The sequence below is a fragment of the Bombus vancouverensis genome, chromosome 11 (assembly GCF_051014615.1).
Source record: "Bombus vancouverensis nearcticus chromosome 11, iyBomVanc1_principal, whole genome shotgun sequence".
NCBI lineage: Eukaryota > Metazoa > Arthropoda > Insecta > Hymenoptera > Apidae > Bombus > Bombus vancouverensis.
In genome coordinates this window covers 11,779,291-11,800,750 of record NC_134921.1, presented here as the reverse complement: position 1 = coordinate 11,800,750, position 21,460 = coordinate 11,779,291, and the positions used below count along the sequence as shown (strand labels likewise).

Genomic DNA, 21,460 nt, shown 5'->3' with positions numbered 1-21,460 from the left:
ATGAAGTTTCCTTTTGCTTTTATCCGTCGTAACAATTTGTTCCTTATCGTTATCGGATATCATTAGAAAAAATCCAATCTATTTTTTATTTTTCCTGTCATACGCTGCTTATACGCTTACGATCATGTGCCTGGAGTAATGTCAGGGAAAACGTATACGCTTTAACGAAGGCTATTATCAATAGCGAGCTTTATACTACGACAGAAGTAGTTCCGAAGATAAAAATTCATAAGCTTACGGCCTGTTTCCAAGGAAGTGAACAGAAACAGCAAAATTCAAAGTCCCGTACTTTCTAAATCAATTCGAAGCCAACAAACTCGTAACGTAGCGAGCCCCTAATTTCACGTGCATTACATATTTCATTCTAAAAAAAAATTCCCGGCATTGACGTCAAGAGATGATCGATTCACCGCAGAATGACCCAATACTATAGCTTCCTCATCGACGCTACAATTATTGTAATATTCCTATTCCAAACTGCTGTACGGCGAGAAACATATGCAATTAACACAAAATTCAATGTAAATTTTTATTAAAGTCTTGATTAATTGTTAAAAATATAAAAAGAGATAAAAATCAATTTTAATTAATTTCTGCACCAATGTTAAAACGTTACCAATATTAAAATTGGCTTTCGTGTCTGGAAGAGATGCTCCGAGCCTATTAAAATTAACCAATTTCGGACGAAATTTCCCTCGTCCCAGAAATAACGAAAAATTCCCATCAAGAAAAAACTGCCAAATTTTTCCTAACAAGCATGCACAATGGACCCCTGTCCGTTCAACTATACCGTATCCTTATCGTCCGAAAGCGGCTGCCTCGTAATTGCTAGGACTGTAAGTAGCTAATAGTATTAGCACGCCAGGTTTCCCTGGTCCCGGCAACAATTAAGCTGAAAGGCACGTCGAGTCTTTCAGCAAGATGAGTAGATTAGCTTGTTAGTTTAGTTGCCGCGTTATACGCGATACACTCCCCCCCTTGCCAATGTTTTCGCGGATGTACCACGTTTCCGTGTTTTCACCGCGAGTTTCGCGTACCTCCGACTTCAACAAAAATAAAGGGAGGAATAGACTCGACCATCGCGTCGAAGACAGTGTTGTTACGCGCGAATAATCAGCGTGGACGAAGACAATGCGAATCGAACGACGTGAACTCTGCAGGAACGCGGTCATTAAAGCGATCTCAGAAGCGGAGAACTGTCGTCATGTTGACCACGGCTCTCGTACTCGCGTTCGAAACGTGTAAATAACGCGAAGTTTCTCCGTACACGGCTCTTTCGGTTTCACTCGTGCAAATACGCTTTATGTAAATTAAACGATGCCATTTAAACGTGTTTAAAATGCCTCGGATTTTATATATCCTTGATTAAGACTCGTGTGATTTGCTTCGTAGCTTCGACATTAGAGAAATCATTTTTTACCGATTTTTTGGACGAATTATTTTTTTCGCGGCTTGTAAATTTATTGACAAATTATTTAGAATTTGTTCGTTGGATGATTCGTAGAAATTCGACCGAATTCGATAAATATCTGCGGAAAATTTGTTCAAGGATAGATGGTATTATCCGAAAGTCTGGCGTCATTCGATGCAGCCAGCATAATGACGCACGAAACGCTGGAAAAAGAAAGGCTGGAAATCGACCTCCGAATGACGATAACGACTGGCGGAATAGGAAGTTCCTACTCAGACATTAATAACCAGCGGAATCTCTTTTTCTCCAGGCAACGATCGTTCTCACTCGTGGTCGTTTTTTAAAAAGTTTATCGTTATTGCGACCAACGAATTGCCTGTATTATCTACATGGCTACGATTAGTAGATAGAAGTATCCTACTCGTGAAATATTCAGAAAAATTGACGAATTAAAAGTGTAAAGTTGCACGTTGTGTAAAAATACGATGTACAGATTTTATTTAGAGAAAGGTGAATCAATTAAGCAAGTTAAAATCCACCTTTTTCTTTTATTCGAAATTTTATCTTCCCTATTTAAAACACTTCCTACCGTATTAAAGAATGTACGCATCTATTATGATTTCTAATTGTTGCTTTAGCAACTGCAATCAGTTTCAAAGCGTGACTCGAAAAGTGAAAAATCTAGTCATTTGCTGGTAATCTTCGTGCTTCCTTAAACATTATTAAATGCTTCCTGTTTTTTTATTCGTACAAATTTCCTCGATAAAAGGACGGAAGTAACATAGTGCGAATGATCGCTATCGTAATCTTTCCTTGCTTAAACTGAGCAAATTTCAAAGATAGCAATCAAGAAATTATCATAAAATTTATAAATTCGAAGAAGGAAATTTGCAACGATAAAGAGTAGCAAACGTAGCTTGAAATAACGTGGAAAGAGGGAAACGTAAAGGACGAAACCGCCCACACCGTCAAAACCCTTTAAGCGAATGCAGCACGATGTCGAAATAATCATAAGAGAGCCGAGTTTCTCGCAATGTCCGGATATTTCACCTACCATTTGCCCCGTAAAAATCATCATATTTCCAGGCGTACTCGCGCTGTCGCGAATCATGAGGTGGCGAGGAAGAATAAAAAGAAAAAAAGAAGAAAAGGAATCCCTGGAACGGAAACTTCATCGTTTCGTCGAGCTTTTCGCTCGGCCTGGAAAACGAGCGAACCATCGAAGAAGGGAATAGCGGGAATTAGAGCGAACGAAAGAAAAGGGGCCGATGGAACTCATTTATTTTACGTCCCGAGACCTTCCGAACGCTTTAATGCTTTCTCTAAACAAACTTCCTCGCTTTTGAAGCGGCTCTGTTACCTATTTAAACACACCATTCGCCGTTTTGCACGGGGAACGTTCTTGTAATTAAAACGATCTTCCGATACGTGGAACGGCAAGACTTTGCTCCAAATGTACTTTGTTCGTACAAGCTCGCGTTGAGTTGGCTATTTGTGCCGGGAACCACGACTTCCTGTTTATTCCTGTTGAATAAGAAAATTAGCTATTTTCTCTCGTCGCTCGAGATCCAGGTAGCTCGGTATGAAACTTTAAAAATCTATCGTTTCACCCGCAATATCTGGCGTCCCGCGTAAAATACTACCTATCAATCTAAAACGCAATCACCAGCGCAGGTTACATCACTTTGAAATAGACGGAAGAAAAAACGAGACATAAAGAGAAAGTGGCAAATTCAACAATAAAAATTGAAAAGCGAAAAAGTCGAAATGTACTCTGACAAACCGAATATCAAAAATTCCAGAGGTAAAAAATACCCGTGCCAAGGTGTGGATCGCGAAAAAGCTTTACCTGGCCAACACAATTCGAAACGAGAGCGATCTGTCACCCATCTTTGACAAATTTTATCATCGATACCGTGATCCATGCGCGTCGAACTTTATAGACAGCAACGATGCTTGAAAAATTTTCGTGGAACAGTTCCGAGAGAGAGAGAGAGAGAGAGAGAGAGAGAGAGAGAGAGAGAGAGCAGAAAAGAGCCGCCGTGCCTCCTGCTGGCCAAGCTGAGGCAATCGAGGTGTCTAAACAAACTTCAGAAGACGTCGTCTCCGACTCTATTTTAAGCTGGCCGAGAGTGCACAAGGGGAGATCGTGGCTGTGCCAATATTTGCCACGGACTAAAATGACATATCGTTGTTGTCGGAACGCGCCATTAAACATTACAGCTGCAGACTTTCACGGTGTCGCGCGACAAGGTGCATTGTAACGCAAATAATGTGCCGGTGCGGTATCATAGAAATCATCGTTGAAATGGCTGTCCATTTCGACCTGGTAAAAAGGGGTGAGAGCACCAGGGCTAACGTGGTCGTGGCGTTACATGGTCAACATGGCTGTTAACCGTAACAGGACGAACAATCGACGTAATAGCACGAACCACTTCATCATGGAAAACACAATCCCTTGCGTAATTTCATTGGACGTATCTCTTCGTCGCGTGTCTTATTACCGTTTATCGGATTATGATATTTTCGTGGAATATGTATCGGTTGTATCGCGACACAGTTATTACTTGTTCGATAAAATAAGAATGATGATGGTATTAACGCATTATGAATGGATGGTTGAACGATCGATCAAGAGCGATTATGATTCAGTAATAAATGGTAATACACAGGATTGGTCGTAATACAACCGAGCAAGGAATGATTCTACATGAGTTATCTATCTTAACTTTCCAAGTCGTTTATACGTAGAAAATAACGAAAGATGATTAAGTCAGATATTTATTCAGTAATACGAGAAAGTAGTAAGACAAAGGAACATGTTTTGCTCGAGGAAATTTTGGACTAACAAAGCTAACAAAGCTAAATATTCTTGACACAATGAGCGAAATTTGACGAGGAAGGTAAGGTATTTTAATGTACAACTATGTACTCTACACGCGTGTACCTTGCCTCGTATGATTGTGATGTAGAACTGTAGGACAAAGTCGCTTAAATGCAGAATTATTATTACGTCCTATTCGTGAAAACCAAACTTTGATATACGATTATGTTATTTCATCCATGTGAAAGGATTACAATTTCATTTGATAACTGAATTTTAATCACACTCTCGTGATTCAATGGAGATCCTTCAACATGCCGCGCCACGTTAATACGTCAATTATAAAATATTATCGCGAACGATCAAATTTTGAATTACAACGTTCGAACTAATGCATCGTTGAAAGCCTTTCGACGAGCAACAACGAATGTAACTTGCCTGACAATTTTGTTACCATTTATTCCCCACAATCTGTTACTCAAGAAAGAGTTGATCGATATACGTGTGAATACGCTTAGACATATCCAAAGGTGCTGAAAGACAGTAAATTCTTTTCAAATAATCTGTGAAAAATTTCAAAAACATATCTCATCTCCGACATGTCAGTATCGAAATAACATCTCTTTCAAAGGAGCAAGATGATTCGAAGAAAAATAGAAATATCCTTCGACTTTTTTTAATATCATCGTATAATCGCTTTCAAAGTAAAAAATAGAGAGCTTCCTCTTGATTCAAAGAATCATCCAGTGATAAATTTGACAAGCATCGTTATTCAACATTGCCTTTGACTGTGCAACCAGCGCATACATATAGTTGCCCTGATGCAGGATTAATTTCATTTAACCCTCTACTTCACTCTCTACGCTCTAGCAATTTGATTGCCCTTCCGGTCGCTAGCACTCAAGCATCGTGCATCCATGCTATTAATGCGTCGACATTACAAAGCCATCGATAACAATGACTGTTCGCTTTTGCTAGTCACCGTGTTGTAAATTTCATTCACCGTGATTAAATTCGATGAAACACGCAAGAAACCTCGTACGTTCTCTCCTGAAAATTGTAAAAGCAATTGGTTAGTCGAACTGAGCAATTTTCTTGTATAGACACAGTCTCATTTGCGTTAATTGTAACAACTCTTTTACCATACGTATTACCCACTATAAATTCATAGACTAGACTTCATAAAATTCATTAATCCTTAATTTTTAACGATAAAACATCTGAGCCATATTATAGTTGGATTACGCGTAATAACGAATGCAGGATTAAGTAATTTTCGTAATGAACGTCATAAATAGTTATCTACGAATAAAACGATGCATCTCGATCTCGATTAAAGAGAAAAATGAACGGCCGGATGAAGATAGCCTAATCGACGCTTCAATTGCAACCTTATCAATTTGATTGGCCGTATAACGGCTCTATCTACCTAACGAGAACCGCTCCCGCGCCATTATTCGTTCCGGCATTATCGATTCATTACCTCTTGAACGCGTAACTCGACGTCCTTTGTTGCGGCCCGCTGAAAATCCACCAACTATAGTTTACTTTCCCAAAATTCGCACCTCTCGCACGAAATAGAACGATGAAAGGTAACGGGAAACCGGTGGTTCTCGCGTTTTGTTGTTCGACCTCGTAACTTGCAAAATTTAACATTACACGCTTGGAATTTCTGCAAACGTCGTTAATTTCGTTTTACGCGATATTTTCGGAAAAACCATTTCAAACTTTTAATCATCTCTGCCCAGAAATATAATTTAAATATAAGTTTCCATTAATATTCGGTACACTTTGATAAATTGCAAACGCCAATAATTTCTATACTTTCGGATATCGTTACAGTTTACGAGACACTTTACAATCGACGTCGACTAATCTGAATATAATAGCAACTGATAATATCATAAACCAAGGAAGCGATTTCATAGAAAAACTGGTCGGAAGTCGACAGTGGCCAATTCCCTGTTGACGTGAAATCGAACGATGCAAAAACAATGTCACTGATTAGCGGAATTATATTCCTGTTACGAGAAGTTTCACGCCGGCTGGCGCGTTGACCGTCAAATTGAAACTTCGTTGGCTGATTTATCGTTGGAGAAAGAAACGACGACAGAAAATTAATTAGGAGTTCGTCGCGATCGCGAAAAATAAGCTACTGGAACAACGATCCTAAGGAGAAATTTCAAACTTTTGCGAGACGTTCGCACAGTTGAACCAGGTATGTGTACGATGTGCACGCACAGCGTAGCCTATGACGATGAAAAAATAAAAGAGGAAGGATAAAACAGCGCCATGGTGCAGAAGAAAATAACGGAAGAAGCAAAGACCGGTTGGACGAGGACGAAGCTCGTTCATAGTCTCTTAAAAAGCTGAAACACGATTTTATTTCATCATCCTTCGGTTTCTCTACACGATACGTTAGGCGTTTTGTCTGTGTTTAAAAGCGATTGGAAATGACGATCAATATTTTATAACGTAGTTGGAAGAAAGACGGAAATGAACGTTTTCGATGAGAAACTACTGGGAAGATGATCACTGTGCTGCATAAAGCGTTACATAATTTATGTTTACGGCATTTCCTGTACCATCGAAAGTCTTATAGAAATTCTAACTAAACTCATAAATTTTAAGAATTTCCTCGAGCTAATATAATATCGTTGATGACTACTTTTCATATAGTTCGCGCGTAAATAAAATTCTTCTTGATTTATCTTTCATATTTTTAGTCTTTGACGACAAACCTTTCAGGCGGTCGATCTAAAATCACCTGTATAGAGGTTGTCTAAAAATAATTTCTGATACAGTTCCAACTAAAACGAACCAAAGCACCTGCGTCTAATCTTCCGAGTTCTTTGCTCGAATAATAAATAAACCTACATAGACCAAAGTCAACGGACTCTATATATTCGATTGCGACATTGAATCGTAAGTGCTCGAGTACTAATTATTTGTTTCGAAACGATAAATGAATCTCTCGGGCGATCATTGGACGCAAAAAGGCCAACAAATTCTTCCTGCAAATCTTCCTACTCGCATTCATCGAGCCATAATTCCGTGGTTCAACGGAAGCACAATTCAGCGTTTTTCTATTCAAGAGAGGCGAACAAAATGCAGCGAGCTGCTTGAGCTTTCAAAATTCCCGGACAACGACGTTCATCGTCGACAGGTATCGCAAAAAATACCATTAAAGAGGAGTTTACGTAGCGCAAAACGACTGGAACGACGCGACGTTCAGCGGCAAAAACAGGCCACGGGGACGTCAACGGGCGAAATTAACAATGGTATTAAGCAACATAACCGGAACAGAAGCAAGACGCGGCGAGACAGTAAATTAGCTTGGCAAAGTTGAAGCGCATTGCGTCTCCACCACTTCGTAACGAAGAGTAAATGAGTCTTGCCCGAGTTCAATTTGTACCTACATCTGTTACGGCTTCTGCTGCGGCGAAACTCGATAAATAACCGTGATAAATAAAAAAAAATTGAACGAGAAAAAAAATAACAGCGACGCAGTCAAGTAATAAATTGAAATTAGAACAAAAGGCAGAGGCCGGACGAAATATAAAACGAAACGAGAGAATAAAGTTTGCGACGACGTCGAAAGAATACGTTTTGAGAATGAAGGAGGATGATGATGAATAAGTGTGGACAACTCGCCTCGTGTTTCCATTTCAAGCCAACGGGAGAAGAATTTACTTCTTTTCGTTGAGAACAGCGAGATGCGAAACTCTTTTGAAATGCAACTATTCTTGGATAATTTGATATCTGGTTAATTTAAAAATACGAGGAAAATGTAGTATGTACGTAGAAGAAGAATGACAAGGGCGTTTCAAGAATAAAGTTAAAAGTACAAGTTAGATACAAATTTTTAATAATCTCCGGCAAAGTTGGGGAGTAAAACTCCGGGAGGTTGTAACTCGAGTATGAATCACCCACGCGAGTGTTCACTGACTGTAAAATTTTCCAACGAGATTCATAGTAGCATAATCTACCATCGACGTATAATTAAGTAAAAATCGACATAGCTCAGGCATTTTTATCTTAAACCATCTACGATTCTGATGGAAAGTGAATATGTGTTACGCCAAATGGTAAACTTCTTGAGAACGTAACATCGCAAGGTTTTGTCGTCTTTTTATGGCCGTGTCCGAAGCAGTTCTATCACGAGATCGGATACTTTCGATTAGCCAGGGATGTGTATCGCGAACAAGTTCAGTTGAGCACGTATTTCAGCCATGCCTTCGCTCGACGAAGTAATATGTAACCTGCTTGATAGTCACGGCGCGCATACCTGTCATCGGACACGAAACTCTGGCTTCCGCTTGTATCACGTGAGAGAAGACACCAGACGAAGATGAGGCAGCTGCGTGCTTCACGGTTGGAAAATCAGTGAACTTCGGACTTAATAACGCAATGTCGATAATCAAGATACGATAGAAAACTTCTCAAACGCTTTTAAAACTTTCTACGCCTAATCGAAATTTAACGAAATCAAAGTTGATTGCTAAATTTAAAATGCAACAGCGAGAGAGACGAAAGAGACAAAAGAAGGATAACGTTTCCACCATTGACGATTCATGCGCACATCCATAAACCGCATATTAGCCGCGCTATCTGCTTATCCGAACGCCATCCCGTCCCACCAAAGGTTAATTACTCCATTCCAATTAATGCTAATAGTATTACAGATCGCAGCGTCCCTTACACGATAATGCGCCCCGTAATAAGGTGAACCGATCGCATCCCCTAATTAGTGGCGATGCACGTAACCTACCACAGGAAACAAGAGAATAGCTGATATCAAAACGCGTACATCTGCGCGTGGACGCGGGATTCGTCAAGCGAAAACGAGGCCAGAAATCTAACCCGCCTTTAATTGGTACATGTTTCGTGTTAACATCTGTTACAGGGTTACGCGTGCTTCTGCCGCCAGCGCATGGCCAAAGGTGGATTAACTAATTAGAATAGCGTACGATCCGACGTGACCCAACGATTAAGATGGTACAGTCGACCTGAACTTAAGCACGATGTAATCGTCTTAGATCCGTAACGACCATCGGGGCGGGCGAGCATTAATCTTCGACCGTGTCTGGGGCTGCTTGATATGCCGCTGTGGATCCTCTGGTGATCTCGTGTCTGCCACCCCAAACCGGAGGAATCACCATCGTATCAGCCCGGGTACATCGTGTACTCACGAGGAACCAGCTCTAACGTGTCGCTGAAATTAGCTGTGTATCTCGCTATTTTTATATTTGCCATTGTATTCTAGAGCTTACGATGCAAAGAAATTTGATATGCAATGGTAGGTCATGAAAATATTCGTACATTTACGTTTGTTACTTTCAATAAGTGGAGTAATCGTATAAGATTGAGATATTTAAAGCAACATGGTGTCTAGAACACAGAAGAAAATGCGATATCACAACGAATTTATTGAAAATACATATCAGTATCCAATATCGTTACCAACCAGCTTCCATAAAACTAAATATTATTCGAAACTTTCGTAGAAACATTCTCTAATTTCACGGTTTCCGCGCTTATCGCCAAATTTCCCTAAACAATTTAATCTACTTTCGAACATGCCAGAGCACGCGGACCACCGTACGAATATACGCGAAAATACGGTCACGTGTTTCACAAGCCATGAAACACGAACAGTCGGTCTTTCACGCTATTTTCGCCGTACGTGATGACATTACGTAGGTATACGCGATTTCTCGCGTACCCCCGGAAAGAATATTCACCGAGAACGGACCTCGCCCTCGAATTCCACGTTCGACGTAAATTCTCATGGCGACACGACGCGTGTATTAAGAATCCCCATAAAAAGAAAACGAAGACCCCTGTAGTTTCAGCCACGAAAGCCAAAGGAAACGTGCATTTATTACAAGTTAAACGACAGCTTGGCTCTAAACGTTCTCTCAAACCGTTGCTTAGAACATTCTTTCGTCCCGAACAGTCGTAATTGAAACATTAAAAGGCTATTACGCTTGTGTAATTACGCTTTCATTATCGTTCTTAGTCACGATACTATTAGCTAGCAGGTGTACGACGCACGAGCGAAAAGAGGGTGAAGAAATATAAAAAAAAAAGTGAGTGAAGCAAATGGGTGGCAACAGCGGCATAATCGACGAATGAAATTCATCGTGTCCAGCACGCTGAAACGCGAGAGTTCGACAAACTCGTGCCAAACACGTGACCTTAGCCAGAGTTCGCGGAACCCGGTCCCCGTTTGCTATTCAAACCATGATCCGTTGCCCGGCTATGGGATTCCTTTTTGGTTCTACCTGCGAATACCTCGTCGAAGATGCGATATGGGATGGAGCAGCCGCTACATCGCGATCGATAAATCTCCACCTCGCCTCTATTAGAATCGATATCGTTCTAAAAACCACCCTTCTTGTTCGATATCTACGTTGAGAAAACGCGAATCCATCTATAATACGCATCTATAAATATTAAAATACGTAGATGATTTAATTAAAATGGTAAAATTAAATTTACCAAAAATACTTATGTAGATCTTGCCAAGAAAAGAATGCAAATTTTGCTTACTCTATTCAATAAAAAAAGACGACTCGTATCTGAGAATTTTTCATGACTTTTTTAAAGCCTACAACTATACAAAAATTAGATTTAGACACGAATGACCTAGTTTAGGTGCGGTCGATCGATATCGTGTGAAATAAAAGATTATTTGAAGATTAAGTAAAATTCTTTCGTGGCGAGCTTTCTTTGTCGATTTATGGACTAGAGCGAAAACAGGCAACGAAATGATTAACAATACACTAGATGTCCCGCGATGTAGTCTCTTAGGGCTCTGAATATATCATACGGCTATCTTGTAGGTGCAACGTAGGTGGTGGTACAGATCAACGAAGGAATTAGGCCCAAGGGAGAACGAATCCAGTGTCCGCAAATTACTCATGCATCGTGTCACGAATTTACGACACGTATATCGCTATTGAGACTGCAGTCACCAGAACCTAGCAGTTCGTACGAAAGGCCTGGAAGACAGGAATGTAGCCCAGCGTTCGTCAGATAATTTCTAAACTCTGATTTCTGACAATTTCAGCCATAATATATCTAACTTGTTTCCATGTCCGTTGACACGAAATATTCATGTCCGATGACGTCTGCTACAAATCCAATTGCCTTAAGAACATTGTTCCTGACGGAGGAAATTTTCTTTTGTCGCTCTACGTAAAAATAAAAGCGTATTTAAAATTTAAAAAGTTTGTCCTTTTTTTCGATATTCGTGCGATTTTCTTTTCGAAATATTTTCGGCTGGTTCGTGTTTCTTTAAATAACTTCCGCTTTCTTCCCCCGTCTGCCGGATTATTCGAAATTTACTATACTCCGTGGAATCGTTCCTTTATTCTTATTCCGGCTAAACCCAACTTACAACGTGTATCGTTTAGCCGACGAAAACGCGGCCTCGAAAAGACCCTCAAGGAAAAAACCACTTATCTCTCGCCACTTCTCAATTACTCCATAGCAACCTGACGCCTTGAACCACCCTGTGTAAACGGAATGACACAATTTCCAACGTTATACAATATCGAACGGACCATTCTTCTGTAAAAAAAGAATAACCCGAAGAAATGTACGCATACTATGTCACTTTCGAAATATACGCGACAACTGTGCCGCTCTCTTGAATATGCAAATGGGACAATAAGCGTGTCCCCGAGTTGAACGAAAAAAAACTGGAACGAGAAAGTTTAAGGTAAGGCTCCAGGGAGAAAGAGCAATGATAGGAAAACGATCGAGGATAAAGGAGCGAGGTCAGGTAGAAGCAGCGTCTCGATTTACGTTTTACGAAGTTAATTGAATGGGTCCTCTCTCCCTTGTCGTAAGATCGCTTATAACGATGGGGGCGGAACGGAGCCTATGGAAGCGCAAAATGGTTATTATCTCCGGCGCCGCAGACATAGCTGGCTGAGCTTCTGATTTACGAGCTGCCCTCTCGACTTAATCCTCGCATCTACCCACTCGTTCCACAGCGACGATCCTCCTGTGATCGGTGCTGCAATTGGTCCTCGTCTTTTCAGACGTCGACCAAAGACATTAACACGGCGGACGCCTGTTTCGAACCGTAGCGATCGATGCCTTTTAGGATCGGACTCTAATCGGTCGTGAAAAGCGACTGACAGGAACTAAGACATCGAGTACGACCGATTGAACCGATGTATCCTTATATCGGGCATTTTACTTTGGGTAAAAAGAGAAAGAAAGGAAAAGAATCGAATAACTTTTATACCGCCTTCGAAAAAGAAAAAAGCGTCCAAATTTAATGAATATATATATTTTTTATGTATGTTCGCCGATTTCTCCGTAACGGCCTCACCAATCGTAAGGATTATTTCGTATCTTGGATATATTTTCCCGCTGGACTCATTAAAAAAATGTTTACATTTTCGTTTATCGTAAACTATTCTTTACCAGCATATAAGTATGAACGAAGGGAAATAAATTTTAACGTCATATTCGGGATTGAAATCATACCTTGGAAGGATAACATGCGATCTTTCACCTTACAGCAATCCGTTCGAGTACCGGCGTTATAAGCATATTACAAATCGAATAGAACCGAGCGACGACCCAAGAAGCGACGTTTCCTCTCCAGTTCTCATCTCAAATACGAAACCTTGTCGTATTGAGCGATCAAACGCTTTAACCGATATAATAACTCTGTCGATCCAGAAAAAAGATCCTCGATCCGCCAACTTACATGGAGCCTATCGATCATAATCTGTGAAAAGGTGCAGCGATAAATTTGTAAATCGAGCAAAACCGAATTAAGACTCGCGCAACTTGTTTTCCACGACATCTATCCGATACAAGAAACTTCGTGATAGGATCTGGCGCCACTTCCTGGCTCAAAAGTTGCAACTGTAATCAGGAAATTCTCGTGGAGGGCTTACGGACTGTCTAAGGAAATTTCTCCTCCGGCTTGACAAATCGCGAGCATCAGGAACTCGTTCCCGAGACTCACGAGCTCTTCCGGTTTTTCACGGAGCGGCTGTTCGCCCGGACGAAACAAACCGCTCAATTTGTGGTCCGGCAGCCGAACGAATGACCCTCGGAACGGAGTTTCAGCGAGTTTACGTATCGGTTCGAGACTTATCCCTAGCGGGCTGAGCCGGATCGTGTTCGTAAATGGCGCCATTTTTCACTCGGTCCGATCAAGCTGCCTCCGATACATAGTAAGATGTCGTTAACACGCACGATTGCGGCGTCGCTTAATCCGACGTACTTAATTCGCCATCGTTTGCAACGTTCCTCTATCGTCCCTTCGGTTTGACCTCTTTCCTAAAGTTCGCTGGCTTTGCCCGTTGCTATCGAAACGTCTCTTCCGGGATTTTTTTAAATCTCCTTAAGTACTTGGCAGAATATTTAGTTAAGTACGTTTTAATTAAGAAGATGCTCGAGAGGAAATAAAACTTGAAATTTACGTTCGAGTAGCGTAGTTACTTTTATATCGAAGTTTGTTTCACTTACTGAAATTAGGAAGTTAAATGCCAGTCTTTGCGTCTTCCACGGGTAACAGCGTGAATCTGCATACCTGAAAGGAAAAAACTTCTTAGTCAAAATCAAAAGATTCACTCGCTACTACAAATCTATTCTGTATAAACCTCGATAAGTAATCATTGCCAAAATTTACAGGCAATTTTGTCCAATCACCGTCTCGCCGTCTGCGATCAACGAATGACAAATTCGAATAGGACGGCTTCGTCCCAACCCCACGAGCGTATTCCCGCAGTTTAATCGCGTTATATCGCGATAAGCTTCAATCCGATTTGGCCAATTCAATTTTACGAATCCTTTCGCAGACGTGCCGAGATCGTATCGCGTTTAATAGACATGCCCAGCCATCTCGCTCCGAACTAATAATTTTTCTATGTGAATAACAAACCAGCAGTTCCATTCGCTTGAGTACCCATTACCGAAAGAGAACTTAGGCTCGCAGCTACAAAACCGTCTCCGTATTATACTTTATTTCAATTTCAGCTTCCGAACTTCGTGATTCCACCTCATAACTGTTGAAACGTTTTAAAGTCGTCATGAAGTTCCCAATAAAATAAACATTCCGCCAAAGTTTCCGCGTACAACTTTTCACTTTTGCACGATGCGCGAACACGTATCCCACACTCGAGCCGTACGAACAAACATGTACCCGAGGCTTAACTCCTAGAAAAATGAAGTTTCGCTTGCGTGCAACGTCGCTCGACTAAAGTTTTACGAGGACTAATCCGCCGGTATTGCGCCGGAAATTTTAGTATCGCGATAACGTAGTGTACCAATATCCACGCGACACTCGAGAATTTAATATTTATGTGTACAACGAAAATTAGTCGCGACAGCTAGGCGATGAATTTAATAAAATTCTATTCGTAATCGAACAAAAATAAAACCAAAATTAAGAGCCGAGTCCATTTAACAACCGTCGAAATTTAATTAAAAAAAAATCATCCAACTCTCCTTTTATCGGTACCCAAAATATTACGCCGAAAGGATAAAGATAAAAAATAAAACCTCCATCCTCTCGGTACAAGATCATTCACCCTCGAACCTAGAATCGCGCAAATCTGAATTTACAAAATCCCCGCCTGTTTACCCTGTCGATTCAATGCCATCCCTCTCGCCGTTTCAAGATAAAACCTAAAAAAAAAAAAAAGGAAAGAAAAATGAAAGAGATCAGAAGCAAAGTCCAAATTCTATAGGAAATGAAAGCCTGACCCTAAAAGACAGGCAGCCAACTCGATCTCGTCACTCGAAGTCGGCTGCTACCTCTGTGGAAATTGAAGTCGGACGCGAAAGGGACCATCTCCGTATGTAGGCCACCGACAGCAATAACACTTTTTCCCCGGGAATACTTTACATCGACATCGTGGCACACTCTCGAGATTCTCGTGCGATGGTAGTGGTTTGATCCGAAGAGGAAAAGAAATACAGGGGCGAAGGATTGTGGAATCCGTGTATAGGATTTTCACAAACGAAACGAGCAATCTTAAGGCTAGAGGATCCAGTGTTCGAAGAGGAGCGACCGATCAGAACCTGTCTGCCTTGGCTTTCGAGCTTCGTAACCACGAGAAACGGCCTTGAGTGTCGCGGATTCCACTTTCACAAGCGACTTCCGCCCACCTCCGTGGAATCGATCCGCGTCCTCGCGGATACCTTTTTCCTCTTTCTTCTCCTTTTTCTTCGTCCTCTGCCTCTGTCTCTCGTTCCCTCTCTCAGCCCCTAGCTTGTCTGTCGTTGCAGCTGCAATGCAACCCTCCGTTCCGCAGGGGAATGTTATCCAATGGAAGGCAAAACGAAACATAGTTCTTTTACGGTTGCTCGATAGTAAAGAATACGGCCAGAGTCACAGGGGAAAGCGTGTACAAAATGCTATCTGTTATTCGAAGAAATACGACTGGCGTGGGAGAACGCTTGAACTAGAATCGATAAGACGAGAGGCGAAGGAGAAAGGGAGGATGAAAATAAGACGGTTTCATGTGTGGTGCGCTGGGTAATTTCTGGAATTCGTGACAGATGATCTTAAGATACGACGAATACGCGAGAAAGAAATATTAATGTTTCGAAAGGATATGAAAGTTATACGAGTTGATTGTCATTGTTTTCTTAGTCATAAAAATCTTTTTGTATAGTAAGATCTTTTCCCTTGTTCTGGGAAATTTGGATCTACCTTGGAAATACCTTGGATCGTATCTTTCATCGTCTTTACGCATGTACGGTTTTTATAGCTGTTACGATTTTTATAATCGATTCGAATTAAAAATGTTCAAATTGAAGGAAACCTCGAGTAAAACACTCTGCTGTGGACGCCCTTTTGAGACAATCTCGGTTTAATTTAGTCACGAGATGGAACGCATCTAAAGAAACTTTATTAACTTCGTTTAAGTTTCCCTTCGTGAAAAAGTAAATTGATATAGGAGAAAGTCTCGACAGTTGAAATTCTGAATTCTCGTCTCATGGTTTAATCAGATGTTAATGATAACTTTTATAATTAGCATTTCTTTGACTAAATAATTTTCTTCTGCTAGATCGACAAGACACCGCCACAGTACAATAGTATGGAACTTTCCCCCCAGACTTTCGACAAATTTCAAGATCCAAGATCTTCCAAGACCGCGCAAACAGACCCGTAGCTCCTCAATGTCGTTAGAACTGCAGTTCTACGCAAAACTGACCGAAACCAAACCCATTACGTTTCACACGCCAGGAACTTCAGTTCGGGCAACACGAGATCGTGTTCTCTACGGGTCACCACATTCCACCGTCGCCAAGTTCCATCTACGTTCCACAACCGGCCGGCCAGCGCACGTGACGTAAATTCGGTTCAAGGGTCGGCGAACGAAGAGCGGAAGGCTCGTCCAACGTAAAGAAAACGGAATTGCTCGCCAACTTTGCTACCGAACTCCACCGCTTCGAGAACGCGCGTACTTACGAAAAGCGATACGTATCGAGTGCAATTTCGAGCGGTCGTATTTCTCCGCGTGCACGTGTGCACCACGGAAATCCGAGCGATGCCTCGACTTGTCACGCTTGTAACGTTAGCTCGTAATGTCCACGATTTAATAACGCGTACAGGACGGTATTGATCCCCGCGGGAACTTCGGTCACCGACGCTCGACCATGCTCTGCTCTAACTCGCTTCCTGACGCGATAATTAGATAGGTTGTCTCGATAAGAACAGTTTCAGTCGGTTCTTTCGTGCCGACGATGTTAAAGGACGATACGGAGTCTCTTTAACGAGGATAGCATCGTAGCTTCGACGAGCAAAGGGTGGCTTTCAGAGTTAAGGACGTCATTCGAGAACCATCGAGATATCTAGAATTTCAGTTGTTTGAGAAAGAAACTAGAAATTAGAGGAATAGGGGAGCTTTTGATCCGGAGCGAGGCATCTGAAACCTCCTACTTTCACCTTCTATTTTACCACTCAGTCATAGGGAAATGAAATCTAACGTAACTTTGTCAAATCGATCTATCGTAGTTGTGAAAAGTTATAGATTATCGGATATTCGGTATATGGTGTTAATAATTACGATACCGTAGAAGTTAAAAAACTAAAAAAGACAGTAAGACAAAAGTTAATTTTGCATCGAAACTGCATTTTACTAAAACCGAAACTCCATTGTGCTTTCGACAAGCAATAAACTAGGTTCAACTAAAACGTTTCGAAAATCGTAGGATCGTGACTGTGAAACGACTTCCCCCAAAGCTTTTTCAAACGTCGATTTGCAGCCGATTCACGCGGAGTCCACAACTGAACAGCGGTCTCTGGAAAATCGGCAATACAGCGAAATGGAACGCAGTGTATTTGCAACAAATATGATGGATTGCCTGAATGATACAGAATGTGAATCCTTTCGCTGAAAGCGCATTGTGCGATATTTTCTCTCGAATGTCCGCCCTCGGCAAATTGTTCAGCGCGAATGGAAGTTTCTATGCCTGCGTCGAATGCTTAAGCGAAATCTATTTCGTAATTATGTCATAGCAACAACTCGGAAAGTGAAAAGAAAGAGGCGTAGGTGAGAAACGAAGTTATAAATCGCGAGCAACTTGAAATTGTTCGAAGAAGCGAGAAAAGTGGGAGGAAAGTTCGCGTAACAGATGATTTTCTGCTTTGTGCTTCGTTTCAGAAAAGTTGCCGAAACACATTTTCGTTCATGCTTTCGCTTCGTCGTTAAAAAAGACGCTGAAATAGGTTTTTCCACAGGCGAGGAAAGTTTGATGTAACGTTGAAAGTAAGATGCAACCAAGCAAATACGCGAGAGTCATGTTTCTCGTAAAACTTTTACCGCCAATCGAGACAAAGATCGACGAAGCGTTGATATACGCGAAAGACTCGTCGTAAAATCGAAAAAATTTGAGCCGCTGGGAAAATCGATTTATCGAGGGCAATAACTTTTCGAAACTCATCGGGGAATCGGTAGATGGAAAAGAAAAATCGACCAAATGCCGATGTGGAATCTTCGGTTGAAAATATATACGTAGAAGTATGCGTCGCGTAATGCTGTTAGTTGAGTGCCAGTTAAAATTGAACTCTCGTTAGCGTTGAAAGTCGTACGATTCAATTTAAAATGTACACGTAAGGGAAGTCGTTATAGAAAAATCTAATTAAAAACGGAAAAATACGAAACTAGATAATATATGGAAATATCGATATGCGCAAAATTTTTGGAAGAAAAATTTCAGTTTATTCACAAAGTTCCCCGAATATAAATCTGTATAAATTTGATCAACGATCGAATTATCAGTGATTATAATCACCACTTGACTAATTTTCACTTCTGTTTGTAACATAGAATTTTTATCAGAGAATGATAGAAATCACTACTATGAAGATAGATTAAATTACTTTATCAATAAAACCCAAGGTTAAACACAATATTGAACTTAAAATTCTGATCCCAATAATTCTGATTTTTCATTTGCGTAATCACTCAGCTCTATAGATCGTCGTATGATTGCAACTCCATTTCCTGAGAACTAGGATTTCTAATCTAAAAGATCACAACCTCGAAAAGGGTTGCAAATGATCGAGCGTCCCTAGACCGTCTGCGTGCTATAATTATTTTTCCAAAATTCGGAAAATTAAATTATCCAGAAACGTACTTACTTACCCGAAGCTAAATATCGATTTCAATTTAGCTGTTACATAGCTGCCTTAAACGACCACTGCAGCATTCAATACTGGGCCAAAGCGATCGTCACGAAACAGTATACCTAGTATACCTAGTATTCGACAAGTATCACAGCTATTCACGGGTATTAGAATGGCGGATCGTCCGAGTCGAAAACAAATGGTACTAGTCGTAACAATGATTAATTGTAAAGGGTGGCATAGGACGTGGTTAAGCGTGGTTAATCATCCACCGCGAGACCAGAGGATTCCCTCCGTGAACCATGTGACAGAAGTACGGCGAACCACGATTGTTTGACAGATAGCCGCGTCAAAACAACCACCGCGTGGTCCTTGTATCTGCAGTCGCGTGTGCATAGGCTACTGACACCTGTCGTGGCTCCTCGAGTCTCTGTCAGTTGGACTAACCGTTCGAACAATAGGGTACCCAACCCCCTACCTGCGGACTCTCATACATCAAGAACTGACTAAGCTCGCTGCAAGACTCGTACGCCGTGAAATAGGACGCTCGAACGAGAATTCTTGTTAAATACACTGTCAGGCGCAAGGTTCGTCCAATTCACCGCCGAATACCGATGGATGAGCAAGGTGAACTGTTTTAAGAAGATATACGATCCTCTGCAAAGCAAAGGTCTCAGCAACGTGAACAGACTGGAAATATCGTGGTTCTAAGAATATCGGTATTGTCTCAATTTCGTCTTTGTTTTTGCACGAGTATTTAATTCGTTTTAATTTCATTTTAAACTAGTTAGATGCAGTCAAACGATTTTTTAATGAACTCTACCAACGACGATTGCACGCATTTAACTTTCGCCATTCGATTCAATCACCTTACAGCACTTTGTAAAAACGTATAATTGTTTGCAATTATTTTATAGTTTATAAGCGAATTGATACGCAGACGGGCAGGGATCAATGGAACTGCCAAGCGATGGGATGCAACGGGGATAAACGCGATAGTATCCTCTCTAACGCGTTGGATCTACACCAGATTCGACCCAGTCTTAACTGAGGTCTAACCTGACTATCTAAGCCAGAGCCTAACAGGGGTCACGCACTCTGGGGCCGCTGACACCTGTCGCAAGCTCTAGAGAATCTGCCAGCCTGAATAACCGAACAATAGGATCGTGAGCTTGCACCTGCACACCTGGATCTAGATTAAACGTCGGTTAGCCAGCAAATTGGCCCATCAATATTCATTATCGCATGGTCTGGACGATGGTCAAAAATTCGATCTAAGCGCTCCAGTAGTTTCATCGAAACGATACTCTTTACGCAGTGTTTTAAACTAATTGCGAAATTTTGAGAATAAAGAAAGCTATAATACGAATATAGCGTAGAATACAGTAGGAATCCAGTAGCGGATGATTTTTATATTTCGGTGTACTCCAAATCATGAAATTCCTAGAGAAATATTTGTTCGTTAAATATACTTTGGTCAAAACGAAACTCCGATCTTATCGAAAAATGATATGACAAATAAAATAGAAAAATGGTAATCCAAATTCCACTAGTCTCCAGAAATTTAGCAACGACATTGTCGTATCAACAACGATACGAACGAGCCTGGTCTATGTTTGCTGGACAACGTACACACTAAGAGTATCCAAACGTTGACCGTGTTGAATAATTTCCGTCGAATCAATTCGCGTATCGAAACATCGATCGTTGTATCGTCGACCAAGCTTCGTTCCGCCATAAATTTCTCCGACGAGAAAATATAATAAATGAGAAAAGTGTGTGTACGGCTTCAACAGCGTCGATAAAGTTATCGAGTACGAAAATTAATAGGTGAAAATTATCAGCAAGATAAGTGAGAGATTTGTATCAATTCCAGTATCGATAAAGAAATTATTGATTTTGAAAATTTAATCAATTTTCTATGATATCGTTAATAGAATGTCGCTAGTATGGATTATTCAAGCGTGATTAAATGGTGCGAGAAACGATAAATACATTGTATAATTCCCGTTGGATTAAACCGTGCGATTCGATCGATCGTTAGTTTAAAATGTACATTGCTTAACATAGAAGAGCTATTGTGAAAGTTTCAACATATAGATATTAAAAGAAAAAACATGAAAGGCTGAAATCTGTATAGTGCTCGTGACTAATTAATTTAGACGGAAGCGACTTAACCGATGTGAATTGGTGAGTACAATCAATCCTGATTCTCAGTTGCAAACTGCATTAGATACATCCGCCCTAAATTTGATATAGGTTTCGCCCTACGATCACAAGGTACACCGCAAACGATCATTACCAACGACAGATCCTAATTAATGAACACATCCCAATCGAACGACCAAATAATCGAAACGCCCAGGACAGAGCACGTTAAACTTGTTTCAGATGAAATTGTGTGACACAAATCTCTTCTACGTGAATCTATTCCACTGCTGTCCCACGTCTCTCTTCCGAAGAATCAGTAAATTTTATTTATTATAATCGATCGTATACTTCGACTCTTTTGCTCGTATCGATGCGATGATAAACCAACGAAAAATCGATAGTAGCGTTACGAGAATTTAATAAACCGTATATTTCTGTAATGAACAAATCAAATAAT

General features: G+C 40.8%; 1 protein-coding gene across 5 annotated transcripts in view; it reads right to left on the bottom strand.

The window, feature by feature from the left end:
• The window catches only part of Pgant9 (polypeptide N-acetylgalactosaminyltransferase 9), a 293,850-nt gene that overhangs the window by 229,941 nt on the left and 42,449 nt on the right, over positions 1-21,460 (bottom strand). For 4 of the 5 annotated variants that reach the window (XM_076622866.1, XM_076622863.1, XM_033330074.2 and 1 more), the window contains exon 2: positions 13,740-13,803. The exons of the other annotated variant lie outside the window; for it this stretch is intronic. The gene's annotated coding sequence lies outside the window, so the exon portion shown is untranslated. The remainder of the gene's footprint in view (positions 1-13,739; positions 13,804-21,460) is intronic. 5 annotated transcript variants of the gene reach the window in all.